The sequence below is a fragment of the Balaenoptera physalus genome, assembly GCF_965194825.1.
Source record: "Balaenoptera physalus genome assembly, chromosome: X".
Taxonomy (NCBI): domain Eukaryota; kingdom Metazoa; phylum Chordata; class Mammalia; order Artiodactyla; family Balaenopteridae; genus Balaenoptera; species Balaenoptera physalus.
This window is the reverse complement of record NC_138903.1, coordinates 120,379,836-120,397,667: the sequence shown is the minus strand read 5'-3', so window position 1 is coordinate 120,397,667 and position 17,832 is coordinate 120,379,836. Positions and strand designations below refer to the sequence as shown.

Here is a 17,832-nt window from a genome sequence, read left to right as displayed (position 1 = left end):
TTGAGCTGTGGCAGCTATCTTGCAACCATGAGGGGGAAGCCAAAATAATTACAGAGAAATCAAGTGGGAGTCCTGCCATTACAGACCCCAGGAGAAGTCTAACTATGGAGTTTTATTAAGTGAGATAATAAATCCCTATGTTTTAAGTCATTTTTTAAGTCAGGTATTCTGTTACTTGCAACCTAAATATCCTAACTAGCGTCCCAGAAGAATTCAAGTTGAATGAACTGCAGAAACTCTTTGAAAAACACATATATATGGGAGAAACTTCTATACTTGGATGGTAGCATAATTAATTAGCCATGGTGGAATGTAGATTTTGTCTATCAATATCTATGTCTATTTGTCTATCTATTTTCCATCTATCTATCTACCTATCTACCTACCTACGTATCTATAATTCGGTTGCTATAGCAACCAAGTGACACAGCCTTCCTCAGTCTAAACAGTCTGGCTTAATGATCAATTTGATCTACTTTTAGGGCTCATCCCTGCCTTGTCTCAGCCATACGCCTGCTATGTGCGATCTTCATCCAGACACCTGCAGATTAATATGTGAACACCATTTTACAGGAAAGGAATCAGTGACCTTGAGTAAGAAATCCAAGGTCATATGGCTAGAAACTGATGAGGGCAGTAAGTAATAAGATCAAACCTCATGCGATCTGACCCCTAAGTCTATGTTTTTAATAACTACACTATACTGCCACCCCCTTAAAAGGTAGCATGATAAAGGTAAGGAGTGAGAGATATGACTAATAAATATGAGACGAGGAGGAGGTCCTAAGCCCAGCAGTACCAGCTGCAGTGCATAGGATGTGTTTCCCTGGAGTTCAAAGTATCAGAAAAGAAAAGCTTCCAAATAGAGCCAACTTGCTAGGTCCAAGACTTACAGTTAAGTGAGAGAGAAGTAAAGAGGACACACAATGTCTTACGAAAGAGTGACAATGCCTTATTCTTCAACGTTCATGGATTTGCACTCACCACTAGAAACAGTCGTGTCCGTGCGCTAAATGGGAATGGCAATCCGGTTAACCTCATGCTGTCATTTTTAAAAAGCCAACTTTGGACCAGAAACTGATGGACTGTTTTCTCCCCTTCTACCTAGAATCCTCTGACTTCTTGCCTTTTCTATTTAGAGTTCCAAATATCTCAGGAATAGTTTTGTAATAACAATGTTCATGAACTCGTTTCGAACACTTTAGAAATACTCAGCTATTAGTTATGGTAAAGTTCATTTAAATAATATTGTTCAATTCTTTGGTGCAAATTGCCTAGCACCAGTACCAATGAGATTGCCTAAAAAGTGAAACATTTTAGCTGCACGTAGAAAAAAAGTCATTTAGGTAAGAGTGAAGGTACGTAGGTGTCAGTCTCTACTACAAGACTTACTCGGTGAATAAGCTGGTAAAAATCATTCAGCCTCTCAGCCTCTGGTTCCTCACATGGAAAGAGAGGGTGCTGATAACTGTGCTGTGGACTTCTCAGTGAGGTTCTGAGATCACATGAAACAGTGGGCTGGAAATCCTTCTGGAAGCATAAAAGCATTCTACGCACACAATTTTTTTTATTGCTAGTCATCTAAAACATGCAGAAATATCAAATTTTCATTAATCCAAACTGGCCTCTTAAATATTTCAGGTATGCACACATGTATTCAAGATGAAGTCAAACGAAACTGTGTACTGGTTTGAAGTCACTGCAGCATTTTTAGGCTGAGAGATGGGGAAGGAGATGGGGGTGGCAGTGCTTGTAGAATGAGGGGCAATAAACACATTCTGAAAAGCAGGAACTATATGGAAAAATGAAGCATCATTAGACAACCAGTGCATTCCCAGGGAAGTCTATTAGTAACTATTCTCTAAAAGTCCACAAGGAAACCACCACAGGGGTCCGTATCAGAAGGACAATAATATATTCACATAATTTTGCAGGAAATCATGATGGTGTCAGAAATCGATGGTCTTTTTCTTTAGTTTTATCTCCATTAGAGACAGAGGCAGTCGGATTCCATGAAGCTGAGATTCATCTGCTGCTTAGGTGCCTAACAAGACACTAAATGCCAGAAAGATTTTTGTGAAAGAATTATGAAATCGTTTTTAGTTTCTGCTAGCTAACGTCAAAGCTTAGGAAGAATAGGCCTTGGGGAGTGTAAAGGACTGACAGGTCTATAGCGGTAGCGCAGGGGTTGAGGGAGCCTGTTTCATTAAAAACTGGCTGATTAGTAAAAGCACCACCACTCTTATAATTTGACCATGTATTTACATTAGCTAATACCATTGCTTATGGTCAGCGCATTCACCTTGATTAGCATAAATTAATCTCAATAAAAATTTGCTTGAGTGTAGCGTGACTCATCCCTAATTGTGATTTTATGCAATTACCAAATAAGCTTTTGAAAAAATTTCTGAGCTCAGTTTATAGCTAAGGGATAGCAGAAGCAGTAGATGCTCTGATTCTTCTTTCTTCGCAGAAAGAAAATATTTGCTCCACAAATGAGTACAGGATTTTGTTATCATGGGATTTTGCAGTGGTGTCCTCTGCAGGCTGTGTATCGTTCATTTCATTATCTCATAAATATGCTGGAAAGAGTGATTTTAAGACTCTGCTGTATGATCCTAGGTTACATATTTAATCTTAGAGAATCCTAGTTTTCTCTTCTATAAAATTAGGAATTAGGTTTAGATGATATCCAAACTTTCTTCAAGCTAAAAAAAAAAAATCTGAGACTGGCTTTCAGGATTTTTCAGGTTTGTGAATTTGGGTGAGAATAATTCAAAGACACACACAAAACTGAATCACAACTCCTCTCTAGAGCTACATCATTATTTTCGAAATATAATTTTTACATTTTTTCAATTCGCTCCATTTCAAACTTAAAACTGTATAACTTAATGATACATTTGCAGGAGAACACACATAAGGTATTGGGATTAAAAGCAAATATGCAATTCAAAAGAAGTTTTATTTTGACAGGTCAAAGCAAATTATATTAGGAGAAAATTGCAGTGACCTTCTAAGAAAGCCTCACTTCCCAATCTCTATAAAAGCCGCATGTAACTAGACATTTTGTCCACCCATTTTACTACCACTTAAGCAAAAAATTTTGAAGAGTGGTTTTATCAACACATGATATGCCAGAAGTGGGATCTATGTACAGTTATTTTTTTTCTTGCAGCCACTTTAACTTCTATATAGGTGCAATCAAACTTTCAGGGTGACTTTACCCCAAACACATTAACAACTACAAGGTGTCTGGATTTCCTGCAGACCAAGAGGGCAGAACTGATTCCAGGGCCTTCAATTTGGGCTCCTAATAATGTTCCCGTTTCAGAAAAGATCTCAGTCACGATTCAGAAAACCAGAGCCAAAGCAGCCTCAGCCCCCAGAGGTGATCTTTGGAAATGACAAAGCTCGTTGTTCCCAGAACCCAGTCTCTGCCTGTCGCATTCCTTTCTTCTGCATCTGGGAGTGGGTTACAGGTCTTCTGTTTCAGAGATCCGGGATAAATACAAAAAACAAGACAATTTCCCCCAATATGTCAGGAATTCATGCCCAGCTTCCTAGAGTGACGATGAAGTGGGAGGAATTACTGGTCTCTGTGAAGCAATATTATAAAAGAAAAAAGGCCCACTTAAGGTACCATCACATATATGACAAGAAAGTTGTAGATCAAGAGAGAGAATTCTTCCTGTACATTCAGTTTCAAAAGGATTTCAGGCTAGCATGTCTATTGCAGTCGCATACAATTTCCCTCTAAAGTGCACATAAAAAGATGAAAACTCAGCAGCAGTGAAAAGTAAGATTGAGAGACAACCTACTGACAGTCTCTGGAAAGAATTTCTACCGATTATAAGACAGATTGAGCGACTTCCCTGTTGGTCCAGTGGTTAAGACTCCACTCTCCCAATGTAGGGGGCACGGGTTCAATCCCTGGTGGGGGAACTAAGATCCTGCACGCCATGCGGCATGGCCAAAAAAAAAAAAAAAGGGAGAGAGACCGATTGAGCACTGAAAAAATGATCAGTTCCCCATAAGCAGCTGCCTCCCCACTTCCCCATGTAACAGGGTAGTCTGGCCTCCCTGCAAGAAGACAGGAAGGCATATTATCTCATATTTACTACTTGCCCTTTAGCACAGAAATTCCAGGTCTGTACAGACCTGAAAATTGGACAAGCGTTTGCCTATTGTAAGACCCCTGTGCTTTGAAGTAACCAATAAATTGTTCCACAGTACAAGATCTCTTTATTTAATAAATAAAATAACATTTACTTGTTTTTCATATTTACAGAAGGGATATGTGTTCACTGTGGAATTTCTGAAAATTAAGAAAACTACAAAGAAAAAAATAAAATGACTCGTAATGTCACTACCCAGAGATAACTATTATTAGCTTGAGAATGTATAGCCTTTCGTTTTTATGCATTATTCTATTTTTTACAAAAATAAGAGCATGTTAGACATATAAAATTTTGTAACTTGCTTTTAAATTTAAAATGACATAATTCATGTCCTTAAATATGTTTAGAACATGAGTGTTAATAAATATGTATATACATAGTGAATAAATATATTCCATTATTATATACAGTATACATATTATATTCCACTATTCCATTGCATGCATGTGCCATACATATCTTTAACCGGTCTCCTATTGTTGGACATTAAGGTTGTTTACTGTTTTTGTCTATTGTCAGTAATATTCTGTTGAACACGTGTCGCTTTTAATATACATCCACGTTTATTTTTCTTAGGATGCAGTTTTTAGTAGTGAAATTGCTGGGTCAAAAGAAATGCTTATTTTTTCATTTTCAACAATATTTGGATGTATTAAATAAATTTTTTAAAGTATATTGGGAATTCCCTGGTGGTCCAGCGGTTAGGACTCCATGCTTCCACTGCAAGGGGCCCAGATTCGGGCCCTGGTTGGGGAAGTAAGATCCTGCATGCCACGTGGCATGGCCAAAAAAAAAGGTATAGAACTTTGAACGCTCATCAGCTTTGAGGATTATGTTGATCCTAATTTTGGCATGTAATTGAACTTTCCAATCTGCTCACACTTGCTGAATTGATTCCACTATGAATTCTAAGATGTCATTTTTCTCTTGCAAATTTTTCTTCTACCATTTGTGGTGTTTCTTCTTGAAAATGGCTAGTGAAAGCATCGCCAATTGGATAAGGTGTCATTAAGTAGTCATCTGGCAGCGTGATGTCATCACAAGCATCTTCTAAATTTTGGAATTGTTGCTTTATCACTTCTATTTCTTCCTTTAGCTCTGTTCTTCTAGTCAGTCCGTGCAAAATTATCTCTTGTTGATCTTCAAAAGTAATATTGACATCTTCTGCAAGACCCAGGGTACTAGTAGCACTCACTCCATGGATTTGTGAGGGTTAAATGTGATAATCCAGGTGAAGTGCCCGCCATGACGATCAGTGCAGTCAATGGGACCTTTGGCTTTGCAGATCCTAAGGGCAAGGCCTTGACTGTGATGTCCTCAGCCTCCCCAGGAGCACTCTCAGCAAAGGGAAGGGTGGTCTAAAGCCCACTGAGAGCCCCGGCACTCGTGCCCCGTCTTGGTTGGTTGGGTACCTCACCTCAGGTCCCTGGGGCCCCATACCGGGCCTCAGAGCTGCATACTGTCGACATCCCACACCCCCCAGCTCCCTGCAGCCAACCCCCAGCCTCTGCCCAAGTGCCCAGCACACCAAGCGCACCAGGAATGCTTCTTTTTAATTCCTTTTAGATATGATACCAAAAAGCCGCAAAAAAGATTATACCAATTTACAAATTTATCAGCAGTGTCTGCGGGTGACCACTTACATGGGCTACCATTAATCCTGAATATCATTATTCCTTTTTATGTCATAGGTAAAAACTTTTCTGTTTAAATTTTATTGCTTTTATTACTGTTTGGTGTTGAATGTTTTCTCATATATTTACTTGTCACTAGTGTGCATTTTCAAGCCCTTTGCCCATTTTTCTGCTATCAGGTGTTTATTTTAGTTCTATTCGTACGTATTGTCTCCTCATCTATGCGTCTATTAACCCTTTGTCTGTTATGTGGATTGCAAATTTTTTCCCAGTTTGTACTTTACCTTTTAATTTTGTTTATGATGTTTTTCTGCTATATAGAAGTTTTAAAAGGTTTCTATAAGCTGTAGATGACCTGCTTTCCCCCCTTGCAGCTGATATGACCAAAATGGAACCCCTGGTCTAAGTTGGGTTAATTTGATTCTTTTTCCTAAGAACTTGAATTTGAAACATTGAGACACTGGAACACTTATATGATTGAAAAAAATATAATAGAATGCTGGCTGGGAGTTGCCGCCATGATATGCCACAGCCTCACGCAAGTAAATGATATGGAAGAGGGAAATCTAAGAGATTTCAGAGAAAGTCACTTTGTCACTACAAGAATGAAGCAAATATATAGAGATAAGACAAAAGAGTGAAATGACAGGAGGGATTTTGGACTGGAGGATACCAGATTGAACAGATGAGGCCTGAAGTAAGGTTCTATACTGAAAATAAGGGAATTAGTTGCAAGTTTTCATATTGAACATTGAGAGTCCACAGCCCCGTTTTCTCTGTTGGCTCCCAAAACAGGGGCCCCAAAGATTAGAGATCAGAGAAATTCTCTTTGTGAAAACTGGCCCTAAACAAAATGCTACACACACACACACACACACACACACACACACACACACACACACTTAGCTGTCTCACACCAAAAGAGTCAGGTTCCTGATTCATGGTCATTTCACATACAGAAAGTCTTGTTCCCCAAATGTAGACATTCCAGTGAGATTTTTAGTAACTCACTAATAAATATGAATGGATAGCAAATAATCACTACACATTTAAGCAAAGACTCTAATATTAACAACAGAGTTCAGAATGAACAAAAGTAAAGAACTTGGAGGAAATAGAGATAATGCAGGGAATAAAAGAAAACTTTAAATGACATTGCAATTTATATCGCCTGATAATCAGAGAAAATTCCATCACTGAACATGAACAGGATGGTATTTTAAAGGAATATTCTGAAAACAAGGTAGAGCTCTCAGAAATTAAATATGTAATCACTGATGTGAAAATTTAATGAAAGATTGGAAGATAAATTTGAGCAAATCTCAGTGAAATAGAAGAAAAAGAGAAAAGGGGAATAAAGGGAATACAAGGGAATAAAGACCAGAAATTAGATGATCATTACAAGAAGCCAAACATCCAACTATTTAAAGTTTTAGAAAGGGAGAATAGTAAAATCATAGACAAGGAAATTACAAAGTATATTAGACAACTTCCTGGAACTGAAGGATATGAGTTTCCAGATCAAAAGAACCCACTAAGTGCCCAGCACAATAAATGGGAAAAATTACCCATACTAGGCACATCATCATGAAATTATACAAAACCAGAGCTGGGTCCTAAAATGTTCCATGGAGAAAAAAATAACTGGTCACATACAAGGGAACAAAAATCAAAATGGCATCAAGTTCCTTAAAAATAACATTAAAACTAGAAAACAATGGAGATAGCATCCACTTCTAAAACTGGCAGCTAGACAATCAGAATAATCTTCTATAGAGCACATCTAAAACAAGTTAGATGCAATATAAAACATATTATTAAAGCACAAAAGAACTAGAGAAATAACCAAAATCTAGGAGAAGAGGAGAACGAAGAGGGAATCCCAGCACTCAGAGCCACTTTGGCTCTGAGCGTATTTTCCACTGTGAAAGAAACAACTGTGAAACTGACCTGAAAAAACAGCCCTGCATTTTGGGCAACATCCTGGGATGAGGAGGGCAATGATCAAATCCCAGGGTCCTCCTAGCGGGAAAAGATTGAATAAATTACCAGCCTCTCTTAAGTTGGCACACCAAAGGGTTTTATCCTCAGGGTAGAGATGAACCAGAAGTAAACCAGACCACGAATGGTCTTGGGTGGTCTGGACAAACACAAACCTTAAATTTGTATTAAGGTGTTCCTGGAAAAGTAATGCCCACAGGCCCCTCCTATAAGCAAACAAAAAGTCCTCTGGAGGAGGAAGCTATCATTCTGGGCCTCATATAATTCCTGTTAATAAAGTTTCTAATAAAATAGGAAGAAAACAGGCAACTAGAACTAGATACATAAGGAAACAGGACACCATGAGCAAGAATCAACCGAAACTATAGGCAATCGAAACATATCCAATATGGTAGGCAAAATTCTAAGATGCAGCTCCTTACGGTCCCCAAGCTTCCTGCCCTAGTTATTCAATCAAACATTAATCTAGGTGCTGCTGTAGAGGGATTTTGCAGACATAATTAAGGTCTCAAATCAGTTGACTTTAAGATAAGGAGATTATCCTCAGTGAGCCTGACTTAATCAGGCCTACAGAGGATAATTTACTGGACTCTTTCTGATGAAGAGATTTGAAGCATGAGAGGCATTTGGCACAAGGGAGAATCTCTGTTGCTGGCTCTGAAGATGCAGAAGGCCACGTGGCAAGGGATGCAGACAGTATCTGGGAACAAGAGCGTCCCCCCCCAGCTGATAGTCAACACGGACACTGCGAACTCAGTCCTACAACTGCAAGAAATTTAATTCTGTCACAACAATGTCAGCTTGGAAGAAGACTCTCAGCTGCAGATGAGAATGCAGCCAGCCCAAATCCTGGATTTTAGATTGGTGAAACCCCAAGCAAAGAATTCTGCCTGAATTTCTGACAGGCAGAACTGTGAGCTGGTAATTGGTTGTTGATTTAAGTGACTAGATTTGTAGTAATTTGCTATACAACAATAGAAAAATCATAATCCACAAAGACCTGGGAAATTGGAACAATGTGTAATCAACTATAAAAGAGCTACGCTTGCTGTACTTAAAGAAAGAAAAGAAAAGCTTTAAAAGCTCAACATGAAATAAGAAGCCATGAAATTTGTCACAGAGTTCTACAGTCATCCATGGTAGAGTGATCAGGATCAGATTTACTCTCCTGGCTGAAGCGACTATAAAACTGGATAAATAAATGAATCAATTGCTTTCAGGCTGGACAACAGGAAGCACAGGACTATTATCATAAAGAGAAAAGAAATAAATGAGGTGCTCCCCCCAATTGCCCCAACTTATTGCTGGGAGGTGTTTTCAAGCTACAGCGCAGAGTGAGAAGGGGACCCAAACACAGCCCGGTGGTGTTTCTGAACTTGAAAAGTCAAAGAACAAGATTCAGGGAGGCCAAAGCAGCTGGTAATCATGGGACAGAGTACCAGAGAGGAGAAAGCTGCAGAGAGGAAACTCCAGAGGTCTGCAGAAGTGTTCCCTTGAGTCTTCGGCTTATTACTCCTGTGCATGCATGAGAGGAAACTACCAGGCACAGGAAATAGAATCACTGTAAACCATTAGGCTGAACAATTTCCAAAGCTCCCGTAGGGATGGGAATATTCTGTGTTCTCACCAGCCAGAGTAAAAAACTTCATCTCACAAAGAGCATAGGGTAGAGTTGTCAGGAAGATAGCACCATAGCAGAGGAGATATATTAAATCTTGAGTAAAGGACACTCTAATAAGGCTTAAAGGCTCCTTAACATTGGTCTTGGCAAAGATTTTTTAGATATGACACCAACAGTGCAAGCAACAATGCAAAAATGAACAAGTGGGATGACATCAAACTAAAGAGCTCTGTACAACAAAAGAAACCAGAAAAATAAAAAGGCAACCTATAGAATGGGAGAAAATATTTGCAAGCCATCTCTCTGATAAGGGGTTAATATCTAAAATATGCAAGGGACTCATACAATTCAATAGCAAAAAAAAAGCGAAAACCCCAAAACAAAAACCTAACCAATCTGATTCAAAAATGGGCAAAGGACTTCAATAGATGTTTTTCTAAAGAAGATATATGAATGGCCAACGGGTACATGAAAAGTTGCTCAACATCACTAATCATCAGGGAAATGCAAATCAAAACCACAATGAGATGTCACCTCACACCAGTCAGAATGGCTGTTGTCAAAAAGACAAGAGATAAGTGCTGATGAGGGTGTGGAGGAAAGGGAACCCGCTTGCACTGTTGGTGGGAATGGAAATTGGCATGGTATGGAGGTTCCTCAGAAAACTAAAAATAGAAATACCATGTGATCCAGCAATCCCACTTCTGGGTGTACATCTGAAGGAAATGAAAACACTGTCTCAAAGAAATATCCACACCACGTTCACTGCAGCATTATTCACAATAGCTAAGACATGGAAACAACCTAAATGTCCACTGATGGATGAATTGATAAGGAAAATGTGAGATATATATATTTTATATATATATATATATATAAAATATATATATCTCACATTTTACACACACACACACACACACACACACACACACACACACACACTAGAATATTATTCGGTCATGAAAAAGAAGGAAATCCTGCTCTTTGTGACAACATGGATGAACCTTGAGGGCATTATGCTACATTAAATAAGTCAGACAGAGAAAGACAAATACTGTATATTCTTACTTATATGCAGAATCTAAAAAAGCTGAACTCATAGAGAGTAGAGTGGTGTTTGCAGGGGCTGGGGGGTAGGGAAAATGGGGAGATGTTGGTCAAAGGGTACAAACTCCCAACTAAATAAAATATGACTAAGTTCTGGAGATCTGATATATAGCATGGTGACTATAATTAACAATACTGTATTATATATTTGAAAATTGTTAAGAGAGTAGATCTTAAATATTCTCCCCACAGAAAAGAAGTGGTAGTTATATGAGGGGATGGAGGTGTTACCTTATTGTGGTAATAATTTTGTAATATATTTGTGTATCAAATCACCATATTGTAAACCTTGAACTTATGTACATTATATGACAATAATATCTCAATAAAGCTGGGGCGAAATGTAAAAAATATAGTTTAAACAGACAAAACAACAGGTGGACCTACCTATATCTACAAAAAATGAACTTTAAATGAACATTCACAAATAGGTTGAAAGCTAAAAGATGGAAAATAATATATAAATAATACTATAAGAAATCCAGAGTGACTATACTAAATACAGTTCAAAACAAATAGTTTTATTAGAGAGAAAGAGGGGCATTTCTTAATGATAATAAACAATACATTAGGAAGACATAAGAATTCTAACTCTACATGTGCCTAAAACACAGCCAAAAAAGTCAATGAAACAAATTTGTCTATATTAAAGAGAGAAAAAGATAAACACACAAACATAATCAGAAATAAACACCCCGTCTCAATAACTGATAGAGCTAGACAGAAAATAAGTAAACATACAGAAGATTTGTAGAACGCTATCAACCACTTTAACCAAATTGGCATTTATAAAATACAACACCAAACAACTGCAGAATATACATCCTTTCTTTTTCCATACGTATGGAATGTACACCAACATAGACCATATACAAGGACATAAATCAAGTTTTAATAAATTTCAGAAGTTTGTTTTGAGAGTTTACTTTTCTGATTGCAATGAAATTACATTAGATATCAATTACAATAATAAAGCTAGAAAAGCCCTAATTATTTGGAAATAAAACAACATATTTCTAAATAACTCATGGCACAAATAAGAAATCAAAAGGGAAGGTAGATAATATTTCAAATGGAAAGAAAATGGAAATACAAAATAGCAAACTTTGTTATTGGCAGCTAAAGTATGCTTGGAATTAATTTATAATAAATGCTTATATTACAGAAAAAGAATGGGTAAAAATAATTGTTACATTTCTATCTTATGATCCTAGAAAAAATAATACCAAATTGAATCCAAAGTTAGTAGAAAGGAAATTATAAAGATAAGAGCAGACATCAATGAAATGAAAAATATAAAAACAACATAAAAATTGTACTAAGTCAAACGTTGTTTTTTTTAAGAGGTTAATAAAATTGGTGAAACCCTAGCAAGACAGACCCAAAAAAAAAAAAAAAAAAGAGAGAGAATAAAACCAAACAACCAGTATTAGGAATGAAGGAGCAGATATCCCTATAGATTCTACAGATGTCAAAAGGGAAATATTATGCCAATACATTAGACAAACGAGATAAAATGCACTTGAAAAACAAAACAGTCAAAACTGATACAAGATGAAATAGAAAATCTGAATAGCCTTATATGTGTCAAAGTAATTGAAATTATTATTAGAAACATCTATGCAAACAAAACCCCAGGCTCAAATTATTTCACTGGTAAATTCTATTGAACATCTCAAAAAGAAATAATAGCAATTTTACACAAGGTCTTTCAGAAAATAGAATAACCCTGATACTAAAACTTGTCAAAGGCATTCCAACAAGGGAAGCACAAATCCAAAAATATTGTATCAAGTATTAGCAATTGTGTCTAGCAATATGTAAAATAGAAAATACATCATGACTGATGGAATTATCCTAGCCATATAAGGTAAAAATATTTTACATAATTCACCATATTAACAGAAAATAAGTTTAAATATTGAAAAATTATATTTCATAAAAATTAAAAATTTCTCCTCCTCACAAGATACCATTTAGGAAATGAATAGGCAGGCTCTAGGCCAGATACTATGTTTGTCATGGTCCTCAGGTTTCCTGTAAAAACCACAAGCATGGCGGAAGCATAATTCTTTAAAGGCATGGTAGTATTGCTCTGATTCTCCCACACCTATGTGACTCCCCAGAGGGCTTCCCAACATGAGCTCCTAAATGCTCAGCTTCCAAGCTTCACTGCAGAAATCAAAGGGTGTCTGAAAGACCTCAGAAGCCTGCCTCCTTACAGGAGTACTTCTTGGTCACTTCATGGACCGTAAGGACTGATGGCCCGGCCATAGAGAATTGCTAACCTTGACATGGTTTACCCACCTGCTATGGCTTCTTGACACCATTAATATCCTTTGTTGTGCTGCTCAGTGACATATCCAGGAGATTATGTTTTGTGCTACAAACAACAACTATAGGTCAAAAAAGCAGTTTTAAAAAATTAGCTATTTAGCTAACATGCTATGTTCTTAGTATAATGATTAATTTCCTGGCATTACCCACCATAGAGGCATTCACTGTAGGCTGAAGGGCACCATAATATGAGAAACCAATGCCCTGGACAAACAGATACTTCATTTTGGGATGGGGTGGTGGTAGCAGTCTTGAAGGTGAATCTCCACAGGCAGTTATTGGGCACAGGCCTGCTTGTCAATTGTAACGAAGAGCAGAGTAAGGGTTGGGCTTGGCTAATGCTAGGAGGGCTTCATGGGTGCCTATAACGAATCACAAGTTTGTGGTGTGAACATTTGGACAATGAGTGATCTATGAGTATGGTGTTTAATGAAATTATGTGGCAAGAAAGGTTTCTTGGCTCTATAACAAGCACATATTGCAAAGAGCTGTAAAGCCAATCCTAATACTGTTTCTTTTATTCTCAGGATACTGCTGTGTAGCAGGCAAAGGTCACGATGGGTCCTTCTGCTTGGACAAATGGTGGAAAGCAGAGAGAGAGTAGATGACCAGGCAGTGGGGAGGCAAGAGGAAACCTCTGTCTGCACCGTCTAGTTCTCTGTTCTAACTCTGACTTACCTTCATCGCACTCCTTTGTCTTTCCACGACGTTTAGCAGGGTATGGTTTTCAGAGCCAGTGGCCCAAGCATCCAGTCATCATGTGAGAACTGGACCCAGCTGCACCTTAGGGAAACACGCCTAAACATCTAGTATTTATGGAAGAAGCTGCATGTAGCTACTCGTTAAGAGTACGCTGTGCTAGGCACTGTGCTAAACTGCAGTTTACAGGCAAACATTTTCTTAATCCTTGTGAAAACCCAAAGATGAAGGAACTCTTATTATTCCCACTTTACAGGTGAGGAAACATGTTTAGAGGGAATAAATGAATGTCCAAGATCACATGGCCAGTAAGTGGTGAACTGCTATCTTGAACCCAGCCCATCTATTTCTGTTATTCAGGTTATCTGGACAGCCTCTTACCAGCCCTCTATGAAAAGGCCCAGAAGCAGCAGAGGGTTGTCTTTGAGCATCCGATGGTCAAATGAAACCTCAAATGTTGAGACTCACAGGGGAGGGTGAATAGTTACTGTTCATAAAAATGAATCTCAGATTTCCACAACATGTAATGTGACAGCTATTTTTAACTTAATACAGTGCATGAAAGTGTTTCTAAGAATTGTATTTTCTTTTTTTAAATTGAAGTATAGTTGATTTACAATGTTGTGTTAATTTCTGCTGTACAGCAAAGTGATTCAGTTATACATATACATGCATTCTTTTTCATATTCTTTTCCATTACGGTTTATCACAGGATATTGTATATAGTTCCCTGGGCTATACAGTAGGACCTCGTTGTTTATCCAGTCTCTATATAATAGTTGGCATCTGCTAACCCCAAACTCCCAATCCTTCCTTCCCCCACCCCTCCTATGTATTTTCTTTTGAGTTCATCACTTGGAACAGAACTTACGTAGAATATACTTATACTTTTTAAAACAGTTATTCAACTACTTATAATTCTATGGTGCTCTATCAAATATATGATCATTAGACTTATTGGCGTTTCATCTGAGAATGAGATTAATAATTGTATTTACAATGGAATACATTAACAAATAAATTTATTCATGGGGAGTTCCCTGGCGATCCAGTGGTTAGGACTCGGCTCTTTCACCGCCATGACCCGGGTTCAATCCCTGGTCGGGGAACTAAGATCCCGCAAGCCAGGCAGCACACAAAAAGTTTGAAAAAGAAATAAATCCATTCATTAATATTTAATAATCATTAAGAACTGCTTGAATTGCATGCCTTAAGGCCAGAGAGTGGCTTATATGTAATATTCCTATTTATGTTTTCACAAGAGAGGACAGAAGGATATATTCCACAGAAAGAATCATGGCACTATCTAACCAATAATCCCTGCTTCGAGTCCTTTTTTGGGAATGAGGCAGGGTATAAATAATAAATGAAATCAACATGACCATAAGATGTTACAGAAAAACCCAAACAAACTTTTTGGCCAAACCAATATGTCTTCCATCACTCCTCAATCTTCCTGTAAAAGTCTCTGCCCCATTAAGTTCATGCCAATTGCTCTGCAGCCCCCTCCTCCCCATCCCCATTGCTGTCACCTTCTGACCTGTAGACATTCCCCGTGACGAATGGAGCCTTCTGTACCCTAGTCATCATGTTCAGCTCCACCTCAGCTACCACCATCACTCTGGGAGGTCAACATGCCTAGAATGCACGCAGCCAACTTTCTGGTCTCAAGCCCTTACTTCCTCAGAGCCAGTGAGGGAGTCCTCTTTCCCCACCACCTCAAACAGGAAGTCCCCCCGCCGGGGTCACTCCCCACACTGTTACCATTGGAAACCGCTCCTCTGGAACCCCTGATTCAAGCCCCCCCCCACCAATGACCACATCCTTTATCCCTCCACCTCTCTGTGGAATCATCTTCTCTTGGATGCCTCACACACACCTTCAACTCAGTAGGATTACAGTTGAGAGCAGCCAGAAGCACGCCCACAGGTTTAAATTCTTTAATAACCTGGGCAGGTGTTAGCAGAACAGGGCTTCTTCGGCCGTGAGAGGTTTTGGCGCTGGATGAGGCGGTGTGGGACTCCTTCCGGGCTCTGGGACCCAGGCATCAGCCGTCCTTCCTGCGATAGAACATTTCACGAACCTGAGAATTGGTGTCATCTTCAAAGAGGTGACTGAGCTGCGAGTTGGCCACTGCCCTCTAAATCCTGCCGTTGCTGTTGGCTGGAGGTCACGTATTAGAGAATGGCAGAGAGGAGAACCTGCGTGGACAAGTTCAGGTGCTGGCAGAGTGGTTTTCCTGCACGAGGCGGTCCACATGGCTCTAACCTTACCAACTGCTGGGTGGATATTTTCAGGTAAATGTTCCTTAGACTCCTTAAACTCAATGTCATTTTATTTTATTTTATTTTATTTTCCGCTAATACTGGCTTAGAATTTGTGCTTTTTTTTTTTTAAGTGGAGTGTAGTTGCTTTACACTGCTGTGTACAGTTTCAGGTGTACAGCAAAGTGAATCAGTTATACATATACATATATCCCATCTTTTTTTGGATTTCCTTCCTGTTTAGGTCACCACAGAGCATTGAGTAGAGTTCCCTGTGCTATACAGTAGGTTCTCATTAGTTATCTGTTTTATACGTAGTATGAATAGTTACTATAATTGCTCTCATTTTGCAGATTGGTTAAAAATCCCTGAGGTCACACCACCTAGAGGGGTGGGATAGGGAGGGTGGGAGGGAGATGCAAGAGGGAGGAGATATGGGGATATATGTATATGTATAGCTGATTCACTCTGTTATAAAGCAGAAACTAATACACCATTGTAAAGCAATTATACTCCAATAAAGATGTTAAAAAAAAAAAGAAACAATAGTGCAGCCTTGGGGCAGGGTCCTGGTTCCCCTCAAGTGATATACATAACAATATCTTTGAACTGTTTTGCAGATACTGAAATCCCCACCAGGTGGGAGAAATTAACATTGTGCTCCCCACAAGCACGTAGATCCCAGACCGGTTGGAACCAGAAAGTTGATGATGCTGACGCCCACTTACCTCACCACCAACCAGTCAGAAGAAAGTCCACGAGCTGATCACAACCTCTTCGAACCATTACTATAAAACTCCTCACTCTCCCCTCCAGGTCGGGACACACAGTTTTGAGGGCATTAGCCCACTGTGGCCCCCTTTGCCTGACAAAGCAATAAAACTATTCTTTTCTACTTCACCCAAAACTCTGTCTCCAAGATTTAATTCAGTGTCGTGGAGCAGGAGAGTGTATGCTTCCTAAGCCCATAAGAGTTCTGACAGCTTCTATTTCCAGACATGATGTTTTGCTCTATAGACCTAGCTTGATCGTTCAGCTGGCCTGAGCCTTTCAAGACACCAGTCACCGGTGCTCATTCCCGCCAACTCTGTCTCCATAGTGCAGCCGCTAGCTGGTCAGGGAGCAGCCCTCGTGACACCATAGACATTGCGACCTCAACCTAGAAGTGTGGGTGTTAGGTCACCCTAATGACTGGACCAGCATGTAACGCTAACATACTCTCTGGAATGGTTGATAATACGTAATGTGTGTGAGAATGTAGAACAACTAGAACTTTCCTACATTGTTGGTGACGTGGGGAAAGGTTACAACCACTTTGGAAAAAAGTCTGATGGTTTCTTATAAAACTAACTAACACACTCCTACTTTGTGACCCAGCCATTCTTCTTCTGGGTATTTATTCAAGAAAAATAAAATTATATCTACCCCCCCACACACAAGCACACATACAATGTGCACCAGAATGTTTACATCACTTTTATTCATAAGAGCCCAAACTGGAAATAGCTCAGAAAAATGGATAAACAAACCATGGTATCTTCATACATTCAGCAAAAACCAAAACGGGCTACTGAAACACACAATCACACGGATGGATCTCACAGGTACTATGCTGAATGAAGAACCCCGACACAAAAGAGAACATACTGTATATGTATATGTTTATGTACATGTATATGTTTATGTATATGTATTTGGATATGTATATGAAGTTCTAGATGAGTCAGAATTCTGGTTGCCTCCAAGGTGGAGGAGGGGCAGGATTGATTGCGAAGGGAACTCTGGATATGGGTGTAGATTACATGGATGTATCCATTTTTCAAAATTGTGCAGTTGAAATACGTACATTTTAACATATGCCATTCTTACCAATAAAAGAAGTGTACAAATGTAATAATCAAGTAGCTTGGGAATTGGGCAGGAGATATAGATGAAACAAAAATGGCAGAATGTTGATAGTTGTGGAAACTAGGTAATGGGTACGTGGG

General features: G+C 38.8%; 2 long non-coding RNA genes across 2 annotated transcripts in view; one reads left to right on the top strand and one right to left on the bottom strand.

Annotated features, from left to right (window-relative positions):
* LOC309652052 overlaps positions 1-17,832 on the bottom strand; it is an 877,231-nt gene that overhangs the window by 306,575 nt on the left and 552,824 nt on the right. The gene's annotated exons all lie outside the window — the stretch shown is intronic.
* On the top strand, positions 10,341-17,100 carry LOC309652284. Its single transcript, XR_014258656.1, has 2 exons — positions 10,341-15,793; positions 16,809-17,100. It is a non-coding gene; the product is annotated as an uncharacterized lncRNA (long non-coding RNA).